We start from the raw sequence: 12,313 nt of genomic DNA, 5'->3' as shown, positions 1-12,313 counted from the left end.
CCAGGCCTTGCTGCCTAGTCTAATCAGGAAGCTCTGCAGAAACGTGCTCAGCATCAGGGCAGCATGTACGCCTGTGCTGGCAGATGGGGCAAGTGGCTGCGCGTGAGGTGCATTGACCAGGAATTGAACCCAAGACTCCACCACTGTCCCTACTAAAGATATCAGGGATCCAGGTAATACATGAGTCAGTGGGCTCAGAGGGGTGAAGGGTCTCAACACAGACTCATACCCAGTAAGTCATCCTCAAAACCAACAAAGGGAAATCCAAGTCTCATTCTCTCCCAGCAGGACCACTGCCACTCAGAAAATCCCCCAGGAATGTACGTTAAAACCACCAAGCCAGACTCCCTGCCCATGAGCCCGTTCCACCTCACAGCAGCCCTGGAGGACAGGGTAGGACTGCCCTGCGGGTTTCTGAGACTTTAAATCTTTAGGGAAGTAGACAGCCTCCCCTTTCTCCCATGGAGTGCCTGGGCTTGTACCCTGGCCTTGCCATTAGCAGCTTAATTCGAATACGTGTTGTTATTCACCCATCTTCTAGATTGGCAAACTGACTGAGAGAGCTGAGTCCCACCTTCTCTCTCTTCTAGAATTTCCCCGACGCGTTCCTTGTCACCTGCCAGGTGCTTTCAACACCTCCGGACCCTCAGCCCCTTTTCCCAGGACCAGAAGCCATGAGGGTGGTGGCTCACACCTGAGTTTTTCAATCTTGTGGCTTTCGGGAAAGATCACCGCCCAGAACCACAGTGCACGGGCTGGTCTGCACCTTGGCTAATTTCCTGCTGAGTCAGTGGGCTGGAGAAGAGCCAGTTTGGGGAACTAGTCTGGCCTTGGGGGAGAAATATTTATAGTTGACTGCTGGGTGCTCTGCCCAAGAAAAGGGCCCCAGAGGCTTCTGGGAGGGTGGCAGCACCCTCACCCCTGTGCTTCTCGAAGGCCGTCTTTTCTCTGCAGAGTGGACAGGGTGTGGCTGAGATTGACAAGAACCAGCACAGGGCTTCCGGTTTCTGTTTTCACCCTCCTGACTCTGTTTAAGAGGAACCCTGGTGGGGCTGTTGGGTAAGCATTGGACTGCTAATCACAAGGTCAGTGGTTCAAATCCACCAGCTGCTCCGCAGGAGAAAGATGAGGCTCTCCTACTCCTGGAAAGGTCCACAGCCTCGGAAACCCTGTATACGGTTTCTATGAGTCAGAATTGACCCAGTAGCCATGGTTTGAAGAAGCTCTGATGGCATAGTGGGTTACACATTGTCGCTGCTAACCTCAACGTCAGCAGTTCGAATCCACCAACTTCTCTGAGGGAAAAAGAGTGGCTTTCTACTCCTGTCTCTGCTGTCCTATAGGGTGGCCGTAGTCAGAATGGATTCGGTGGCAGTGCGTTTGCTTTTGAGAGTTTGGTTCTATTTGCTGAACCGGCAGGTAACTTCTGCCCTGTGAGCCCAGTTTCTCATCTGCGACACAGTGAGACTCGAGCACTGGGACCGGCTGTCTTGCAGAGAGCCCCCGGCTTTCTCCGCTGGCCTGGCTCTTTGCAGAAGTGAGGATTGAGGAAGCAGGTTTGGGGCTCCTTCCTGGGCCTGAGTGGTACCGTGGGAGGTAGCAGAGCACAGCAGAGAACCAGGCCAGGGGCCCAGGGACACGCCCCTGTCTCCTGAGGCTGGCAGTGTGGCCAGCTCCCACCTGTGAAGAAAACCCGACTTCAGAGGAGGCCCTTCTGCAGGACTGGGAAACAAGCAGCAAGGACACGGCTGCCGTTGGTTGACCCTGACCCACAGGGTCTTGACACACTCCAGAGGGGCGCTGTGCTCCACTGGGAGTTCACGGGCTGCTTTCAGAAGTAGAACACCAGGTCTTTCTTCCAAGGTGCCTTTGGATGGACTCGACCCTCCATCCTCCCTCTCGGTCAGCAGCCAAGCGGGGTAACATCATGGACCATCCAGGGAGAGTTTACAATATCAGATTCCAAGTCCTAAGCATGGGGCTGGGGAGAAGGCTCCTCGTGACCCAATGGCCTCAACCCTTGGAAAGCACAGGGTGTACGTGGGGGCCTCACCATCCCTGGTGTGTGGGGTAGCATCCCCACTGTCCCCCATGTGTGTACGTGGGGTGCCCCCACTGTCCCTCATATGTTTACATAGAGTTCCCCCAGAAGCCCCCATGTGTGTACATGGGGCGTCCCCGCCGTCCTCTGTGGACAGATCAGGCCACATGCATTTCTGATATCTGCCCTGCTCTCTGCCCTGGCCCCTGTCTGCCCCAGGGCTGGGTGCTCAGAGGGATTTGATGGTCTGTGGGCAGTCCAGGTACGATGACCGTGACCATGGTGCTTCTCATCTGCCAGCGCTTTGTGCTTCTGACTTGAGCCGGCCGGTTCCCTACAGGGCAGAGAAGAGGGCGGCTAAACCCCCAGGGCTTGGGGGAGGGCTCAGGCATCAGGGCCTCTTTCCCTGCCCAGGTCTCTCCCCAGTCTTAGAATGGTGCACCCCACTGCCTCCTGACAGGTCCACAATGGAGGCTTCTCAGTTTCCCCTGAAGACTCCCAGGGGTCAACTGACACCCACAACCAGGTTGGAACCACGCTGGCCTCCTGTCTCATCCCCTTCTTCCTCTGACCCCTCCGGGACTGTCCCCTCCTCCCTTGCCACCAGCCACAGCCTGACTCAGGCCTTTACTTCTCTGTCCAGATCCTGCAAAACTCCCCCACTGGCCTCCAGCCCCTCGGACCCAGTACCTTCATTGTACGAGTGGTCCAGGCTGGCCCTCTGTTTCTTCCTCATCCTGCAGTGACCCTTCCTCAAGCCCTTGCTCCCTGAGCACCTTCCAGTGTTCTCGCAGCTCTCATGCCTCCCCCTGTGCTTCCAGACCCCCATCTCCAAGTCCCCAGGTTGCTTCCGACCCACGGCACTCCCGGTGCTGCAGTCTATTCCCTAGAACTCTCTTGGTGGAAATTTTTACAAAGCAGGTGTCCAGCCTTCCTTCCTCGGTGCCAGCCTTTAGGCTAGCAGCCCTGTGATGTGCCCAAGGGGACAATCTCTGTCTTCATCACCAGTCACTGCCCTTGCGGTCACCCTCCAGGGAATGACCCCTGTATTGTTCCTCGATTGCAGACCAGAAAATCGGGGCTCGGATGGTGTGTGTCTCATTCAGTGACCTGGCTACTGAGGGACAGCCTCAGCCCACTGGACATCAGCCCTGTGGTGCCTGTATCCCCAGCACTCAGCTGGGCTCCTGTACTGGCTGGTGCCTGTTGGGTGTTCTTGGATGGCAGAATGACGCTCTGACCTTCAACCCTATAGGACAGGGCAGGACTGCTTCTGTGGGTTTCTGAGACTGTAACTCTTTACAGGGGAAGATATGAAAACAGACAAAAATCACTGCCATCCAGTCGGGTCTGGCTCATAGCAATCCTACAGGGCGAAGTAGCACTGCCCCCGTGGGTGGGTTTTCAAGACTGATTCTTTATGAGACAGAATAGGCTCCTCTTTCTCCTGAGGAGCAGCTGGTGGTTTCAAACTGACCTTGGCACTTAGCAGCCCATCACCACCAGGGCTCCCCTTCACTCTGTAAAACCCAAACTCAAAGCCATCAGTCGATCGATGCCGACGCATAGTGACCCTGTAGGAAAGGGTAGAACTGCCCCTGTTGGATTCCCAGACTGTAACTCTTTGCTTGTTTGTTTGGGATGAACTTGACTGTCACTCAAGACCCCAAGTCCATTCCCAGACTATCACTCTGTACAGGTAGAAAGCCCTATCGTTCTCCCTGACAGCGGCAGGTGCTTTTAAACTGCGACCTTGGAATTAGCAACCTACCTTGTAATCACAACTCCAGATGTTCACAAAGCACCCAAAGGGTGTCCTCTCTAGTTTGACTTGGGGCCTGGGGTTCATCGCCCCATTTCCTGGATGAGAGCACTGAGGTCTGTGGACATCCGCCAAGTGCCCCTGCTTAGTGCCCCTGAGACTGTGCTGCAGCCTGACCCCTGACCCTCTAGCTTTAAAGCCCACAGCTGTTCCTAGACCCCGGCCACCTCTGTTCTGAGGCCATTGTCCTGGACACTGGGCAACGGGGATAGGGGCCCAGCCGTCCTGGCAGCCTGCCCTCCCGGGCCAAATTTAGCACAAGGAGCCATTGTGGCTACTGTCTTTCTTCCTGGACAAAGGGACTCACAGACCCAAGGTTACAAGTGAGAGGTCTGTCTGATGGGTCCTGGGGAGTCAGCAGGAGGGAGCATCTGGGCTGAGCGGAGCCCATGGAGGCTGCCTGTGGACGGCCGCTGCAGGGCCAGCTCTGGGGATAGAGAGGGAGAACCAGAACCCTTCTTGGGGCAGGGCCTGGTCTGACGATGGTGTCCACCACCTCTCCTTCCCCCTGGACTGGCCTGACTCTGGCCCAGGAGGCAGCCAGCTGAATCTGTTCGTGCTCCATCATGGACACAAAGCTGATTCTGGTGATTGGAAAAGTCACACCTAGGTCCTCCTGGTGTCCCTGTGGTGGGCAGCTTGGGTTCTCTGGAGGGTGAATGCAGCTGGCACTCTCATGGGGGCATGGGAGCTACCACTCCCCCCTTGCCGTACTGATGGGCAGGTCCCCAGCCAGGGTCAAGGGGTGCACTGCAAGGGGTGCTTGGACACAGCCTCACCAAACCCTGAACCAGGGCTGGCACGTCCCCACCAGGGACGCATCTGTAATGACTTCAAAGATCAGAGAGAAAGTAGCCCAGCCCACAGAGGAACACAGATGTCCCACAGCGTCTGGGCCTGGGACCACCCTTTGGTCATTCCTTCTGCAAGCACACACCTGCTCCCTCCGCCCAGGCACCACACCCTGTCAGCCAGCAAGATTCTGAGTGTGAAGCCACTCCGCTCTGAGGCAGAGCCACACAGGAACACAGGGGCTCCGGGAAGGGAGCAGGAGGGTCCCTACATCTGTCCATCTATCCGTCTACTTCCCCGTGTTTGGGGAAGGGGCTGGCAATAAGGCTGGGTTTAGACTGTGAAGGCCCTTAATGCTCCAGCTTGGGGGGTGAGGTGCTCTGGAGGTCAGAGGGCATGCACTGTGGGTTTTAGAGGAAGTAGCACATCAGGGGAAGCCATTAGAAGATTGTCCCCAGCTTTGATAGGATTTAGTCACCAGCCTCTGGTGGACAGTAGTGGTGGAGGAAGAAGTGATATAATACAGGCTCACAGCAGAGGATAAGTTCAGATACTTCCTTATTAACCAAGACAGAAGACTCTGGAGGCTCTGCCTGGGGACAATGTCACTGCCCTCACCTTCCTCCAGGTGCTCCCCAACCACTCAAGTCAGCGTTCTCCTCCCCCTGGAGTCACGGCAGTCCTCAGGTGAGATCTTTAGTGGTTTGAGGACAAGGAAGGCTGTGGTAGTTACATCATCTGTTGTCAACTTGAGAGGATTAAGAGTGAAGGAGTGGAGTTTAGCCAGTCAATCAGGTCGCAGCTTGATGACCTCATTTGGAGGAGCTAAGGAGATAAATAGCTCGCTGGAGGCAGGACACATGCTCACTCCCTGGGAGACATTGCAGCTGACAAGACACATGGAGCTACGCTAGAGCCTTGGAGCTAAAGGATCTACGTGGAGATACCTGCCAGCACTCAGATGCTTCCACCACCACTGGATCCACAAGACTTTCCATCCACTGGCCTGTGATCTTCCTGAATTTGGCATCATTGCATGTGTTTTGTGAGTCTGAAGAGGACTTTATAGACGGGTATCAAACATATGGGCTAATATTGGACTGATGGACTTGCTCTGGACTGGGCTGGGATGTTTCCTCAATATTCAATTGCTTTTGTATAGAAACCTCTTTCTTATACACATATGAGTATCTATGAATTTGTTTCTCTCGTCTACCCAGACTAGCACAAAGGCCTACATTGAAAAGCTCTCTTCTTAGAAGATTCTCCTGGGGATGATCACCCACTTCCCAACAGACAGAGGAAGGAAGGGTGGTCAGCTCCTTGAGTTTCCTTGAGTGAGTTCCCAACATTCCCAGAACCTCAGGGCCACTCACCTCCAGCCTGAGGATGCAACCAACACCTAGGCTCAGGCAGAAGCAAGGGGACCAATCAGAGCCTTGGAGTCCATGTCCTTGGAGTGTGCCCTGTTCAGGACTCTGGGTTATGAGATGACAAACATCCTTACTGTTTAAAGCAGATTGAGTTGAGGCCTTTGATTACTTGAAGAAAAAAGCAAACATCCTAGTTTGATACACCAGATGTCTGGGCCTTATCCTGGGGCCGAACAAGCAAGCAAGCAAACAAAACCACCATTCGGTCGATTCTAATTCCTAGTGACCCCATAGATAGGACAGGGTCGAACTGCCTCTGTGGGGTTCCAAGACTAACTATTTATGGGAGTAGAAAGCCCTGTCTTGCTCTTGAAGAGTGGCTATTCGTTTTGAATGGCTGACCTTTAGGTTAGTAACCACAATGCCACCAGGGTTTCCTCCTTTCCTGGACGTGGGTAGTCAATTCACATGGGTGGGTGGGTGGATGGATGGATAGATGGATGGATGGATGGATGGATGGATGGATGGATGGATGGATAGATGGATGGCTACTTCCCACCCTGCAACAAGTCCCCACCGGCATGTGAGGCACAGACCAGAGTTCTCTGCACCCCCACCCCCAACTCCGCCAGTCCCCAAGAGGTTGCTACACCCTGGAGGGACTTCAGACACCCAGTATGACAAGGCTCCCGTTGGTGTTGTCACACAGATGCAGGTAATAGCTCCCGGGAGGCACAACACCCATTGTTTCTCTGCCCACGGAAATGCGCTCAGGGTCTGACTGTCAACATGCCATCATTAGAAAGCATGTCGGGTTGAAAACACAGCCTTGTGATCACAGCTTTCTTCCCTTTGCCATCCAGCCAACCAAGCAGGAACTGGCACCTGGGTCATGGGACGGTCAGCACAGGGATTCAGAGAGGAGACCGCGGGGCTGGATCTCGTGTGCCACTAGGACAAGCCACGTCTGAGCGGCGGCGGCGTGGCTCACGCCATGCGCGGTCACTGGATGACCGGCGCTCAGGACACACCCTGGATGTGTGGGGAGCTGAAGCAGATCTGGGAGAGCCACTGGGGTCACAGACCAGGGTTGGCACCCACTCCACCAGGTTCTGGTCGCATGGCCCTGGAGTGGAAACTTCACTTCTCTACAGCCACCTGAAGTTCTTCCTCGGAACGTACTGGGAAAAACCAGTCGCCATCCAGCCACGCCTTCTCATGGCAACCCACTGTGTCAGAAAAGACTGCACTCTGCGGGGTTTTCTCATAAGCAGGCATCCAGGCCTTTCTTCCAAGGCACCTCTAGATGAGCGCAGACCTCCAAGGTTTCTGTTAGTAGCCGGGTGCAAGTTAACTGTTGGCACCACCCAGGGAAGGAAGCCAGCATGCTAGGAGGGGGCTCTTTACGGGGGAAGGATTAGACCAAGTCAGGCAATGTGCTGAGGATGGGCTGGGGTGGGGGAAGAGGAGCTTAACTCTTCGAGGAACTGAAAGCAGAGAGAAGTGTGTGTATTAGGCAGGGCTGGGCGGGGTAGAGAAGGGGGCCGGGAGCCCGGAAACACTGGCCTATAATTAGAAATAAGCGTTTTCTCACCATGACCTCAGCCTCCTATAATTTTATTCTCTTCCATAAATTAAATACTACATCTTTCAGCGTCGACGTAAATAGATTGTTTTGCTCTCTATTGGGCCAAGTTAAGTGGCTTCCCTGCTGAGTCTGCTTCAACACAAACTGAAAACTTCGGGGTGCTCCAGCTGGTCCCCGAGGGCTCTTCTAGTCCACCAGCTGGGTGGGGGGACCCCCTGCCCCCTACTCACCTCTGCCCCTTCACCCCGTTGGCTCCTCTTTCTGCTGGGGTCAGGGGAGGGACGGGAGGGAGCTCCCCACAGGGCTGACGAGTCCCCTCAGGAGAGGCGTTAGCGTGGTAATTTTTCCATCCACTTGCAGAGCTCCAACAGCGTCCGGAGACAGCAGCCTCTGCGGCCGGCATTCCTGATGAGCCAAGCCAAGGTCCTGTAGGTTTCCAAATGGCCTTCACAGGCTGGCGGCTGAGCAGGATGGTGCAGAAATCACATTGGTTCCAGTGGAAATGGGTTGTGCAAGTCTGTGAAGTGGAGGAGGCAAATGATGCCTTTGTTCTAGAACATTCTCTTTGTGGTCCTCCTCCCCCCTCCCCCCTCACGTCTCAAGATCTGAGGATCAGCTGTCGCACTTACCATACGAAAGGCTTTTCCTTCCCCTCTGCTGTCATGCGAGAGTCCCCTCGCCATCCAGAGGGGTGAAGAAAGAGCAGAACAGAAAAGTATGGAGTGGGAAAGGAGAGCAGGATCCAACAGTGAGCTCTGTGCACACCCCACCCCATCCTCCCAACCCCTACACACACACACACACACACACACACACACACACACACACCCCAGCCTGCCTTGCAAGAGGCCAGCTCAGGATTCCAGGCCTTGCTGTGCAGGCAGAAAACAGAGGCAGAGACAGGTCCATAGCTCCATCCGAGATGCAGAGGTTATTGGTGGTGGTGGTGTTTTTCTTTCCTTTTTTTGAATCATTTTATTGGGGGCTCACACAGTTCTTATCACAATCCATCCATCCATCCATCCATTGTGTCAAGCACCTGTGTCCATTTGTTGCCATCATCATTTTCAAAACATTTTCTTTCTACTTGAGCCCTTGGTATCAGCTCATTTCTCCCCCTCCCCCTCCCCTTCCTCGTGAACCCTTAATCATTTATCTTTTTTTTTCATGTCTCACACCGACTGCTGCCTCCCTTCACCCATTTTTCTGTAATCCGTCCCCTTGGGAGGGGGCGACATATAGATCATTGTGATCGGTTCCCCCTTCCTTCCCCACCTTCCCCTTCCCCTCCTGGTATCATCGCTCCCATGACTGGTCCTGAGGGGCTTATCGGTCCGGATTCTCTGGGCGGTGGTCTTCAGAGATGTGTGTTAGACTGGAATGCAGAGCACCAGGTTCTCAGGTCCAGTTGGGAGTACTTGGGGTCTCCCTCCATTGAGTTGTGATCCGTAGCCTTCAGTATGGATTACAGCTCAATGTAAAGAAAAGCCAAGTCCTCACCACTGGGCCAATCGGTAACCCCGTGATCACAGAGAACACATGGAAGTCATCAAGGATTTCACCTTGCTTGGATCCACAACCAATGCTCATAGGAGCAGCAGTCAAGAGCTTCAACGCTGCCTTGCATCGCGTCAATCTGCTGCCCACGACCTCTTGTGAGTGATGGAGAGCAAGGATGTTGCTTTCAAGACTAACGTGTGCCGGACCCCGGTCAGGGCACTTTCTACCACCTCCTACGCATGGGAAAGTCGGTCGTGGAATAAGGCTCATCACTATGGTGCTGGTGAGGAATGTTGAAAATACCATGGGCTTCCAGAGGAACCAACAAATCTGTCCTGGAAGAAGTACAGCCAGAATGCTCCTTAGGGGCAAAGATGATAAGACATCACCTCACCCACATTAGCCGTGTTGTCAGGAGAGACCAGTCCCTGGAGAAGGACATCCTGCTTGGTCAAGGAGCAGGGCAGCGAAACAGAGGCAGACCCTTGATGAGATGGACAGACACAGCGGCTGGAACAGGGCTCAGAATAACGACCATTGTGAGGCTGGTGCAGAGCTGGGCATTCTGTTGGGCGCAGGGCCACTGTGAATCAGCACTGGTGGGATGGCACCTGACAGCACCAGCAATCACAGTGGATAGCAGTCAAAGCCCAAGATCCTTCGGAGTCTCCACATGGGTTAAGCCTCCATTGCATTCCTCCTGATAATTGCCCCCAAAGGTGAGCAGCCTTGCCTCAGGCAGACAGCACTGGAAAGGGGTTATTCCCACTCCCCTGGCTAGTCCAGGGAGGGGCAGTCCAGCCCTTAGGGCAGCAGTTCTCAACCTGTGGGTTGCAACCCCTTTGGGGGTCGAACGACCCTTTTACAGGGGTCGCCTGATTCATAACAGTAGCAAAATGACAGTGATGAAGCAGCACCAAAAACAATTTTATGGTTGGGGTTGGGGGGTGGGTCACCACCACGAGGAACTGCATTAAAAGGTCGCGGCAATAGGAAGGCAGAGAACCACTGCCTTAGGGAATTGCCTTGGCGAGTCTTTGATGGCACGTTGAGGTTCTAGGGTCGCGTGGCTGAGTCACATCATCACTACATGGTCAAGAGAGCCCTGGACCAATCTCGTAAGTTCTTCCGTCGCGCATAACAACAGTTCCATTTCTGATCGTGTAGTCCTGCCTGCAAGTGTGCTTCTCTGATCTGCCACAAACCCCGCTTCTGAGACAGCCTCTTGGGTTCTCCCATGTCCTGTTCCAGCTGGCAAATCTCTGCAAACCCTTGGACGCCAGTATGCCCTCATGCCGATGGCCTCCTGGTCCCGATGATGCCTGTGTCTGGTCCCTTTAAGACTTAATAAATCTTCTGAGCCAAATTCCAGCCCAGTTCTTCAAAGACAGGGGAAAAAAGCAATCATCCATTTTATATGGAAAGGAAAGAACCCCAAGATAAACAAAGCACGATTAAAACACAGAAACAAAGGAGGGGGTCTTTCGCTCTCAGGATTTAAAACCTGTTGTAGTCACGGTGCTCGCAGCAGCCTGGTAGTGGTACGTGATCGACACAAAGGCCAACGGATTATAACTGAGCGCCCAGAACGACAACCAAGGACCCACAGACACCTGATATTTTTTTAATGGATGGGGTCCCATAGGTATTTTGGCAGTACACCTAATAGCCCTCAAGCCCTTCATTTCTGCCAAGGGCTAAACTTTTAGAAGCTTTAAAAACATGTTCAATTAAACAATGCACTAAACAACTCCAAAAACAAAACCATACATGCTTATGCCATAAAGAAAAAATACAAACGTGATAATAGAGTTATATTGTAATCTTGTGGATGCCTTTCATTTATTTTGTGTTATAAAGTTCAAGCCTTATCAGGAGAAAAAGTTACCCTGCCTCCGAGGGAGTACAAACTTAGTCTGCGGTGCCCAGCGAGTCCTTGAATAGTGGTGTACTGTAACTTACAGTAAAATGGTAAAATGTCCCAACTATGAGTTACACGCTTGGTCACTTTACGTGATAGCTCCTGCTTGCCCTGCATTATCCGATTCTAGACTTCATTTTTGTCTCTCACGCTCCTTGGGTTACTTACTGGTTTATTAAGAAGCCTAGAAAGCTATCATGAACAGTTTCGTGCTTACACCAAAGAATTAAATCTGATCCTACATATCTGATATTTTGACAGCTCTTCTAATTATACAGGATAATGAGACACCTGATTTTTGAGAAAGGATCAAAGCACATGGAGTGGGGGGCAGAGGTAGCCTTCTCAGTTAACGGTGCGGAGAAATTGGATCTCCCCCTGCAAAAGAGTGAGGTGGGACCCACACCACACACCATGGACACGAATGAACTGTAGAGAGATCAAAGGCCTAAATATAAATCCTAGAACCATACAGACCATCAACTAAAAAATCAGGACAAAGTTAAGAGTCCTAATCAACTGCATAAATACATTACCAAAAGTAATAAAAAATATCCACACCACACCAGGCCAAACACAGGGCTGGGACCTCCTCACAATACAACACGGGTGCACATCAAACGTCTTCACCAGAAGAGTTTGATGTGACACCAGATGAGGGGAAATATTTAGCAATGAAACATCAGCTAGCCGGATAACTCCAAAAAATCTAGAAAACGAAAACACCTTAATAAGAAAAATGCACACGACCCAATCAAACATGGGGCCAAGGCATTAGTAGACAATCAACTAAAGACAACATCCAGGCACCCGGCAACCAAATGAAGAGAGGTTTGTGTTCATTAGCAATACGAGAAATACAAATTAAAACAACATGAGATACCACCTCACACTGACACTTTTAGCAAAATTAAAAAGAAAAACAGACAATAATAAGTGTTGAAGAGGATGTGGAGAGATTGGAACACTCATTCATTGCTGGTGGGACTGCAGACTTGTACAACCGCTATGGAATCAACGTGGTGCTTCCTTAGACAAATGCAAACACAAAAATGCCTTCTACTGGGTAGAAACCCTAAAGCAATAAAGAATACGGCGCTAATAGACATATATACACCTATGTTTATTGCACTAGTTTCCATCACAGCCAAAATATGGAAACAACTAAAACCTCTGATTATAGAGGAATGGAGCAACAAACTCCGGTCCCTTCACACAGTGGAACAGTGTGCAGCCACAGGAAACAAGGGCAGCGCTCCTAAACACTGCAAGACAC

Source organism: Echinops telfairi, unplaced genomic scaffold (genome assembly GCF_000313985.2).
Source record: "Echinops telfairi isolate 266 unplaced genomic scaffold, ASM31398v2 ScPeMD7_70;HRSCAF=299, whole genome shotgun sequence".
NCBI lineage: Eukaryota > Metazoa > Chordata > Mammalia > Afrosoricida > Tenrecidae > Echinops > Echinops telfairi.
Note: the sequence above shows the minus strand (reverse complement) of the source record.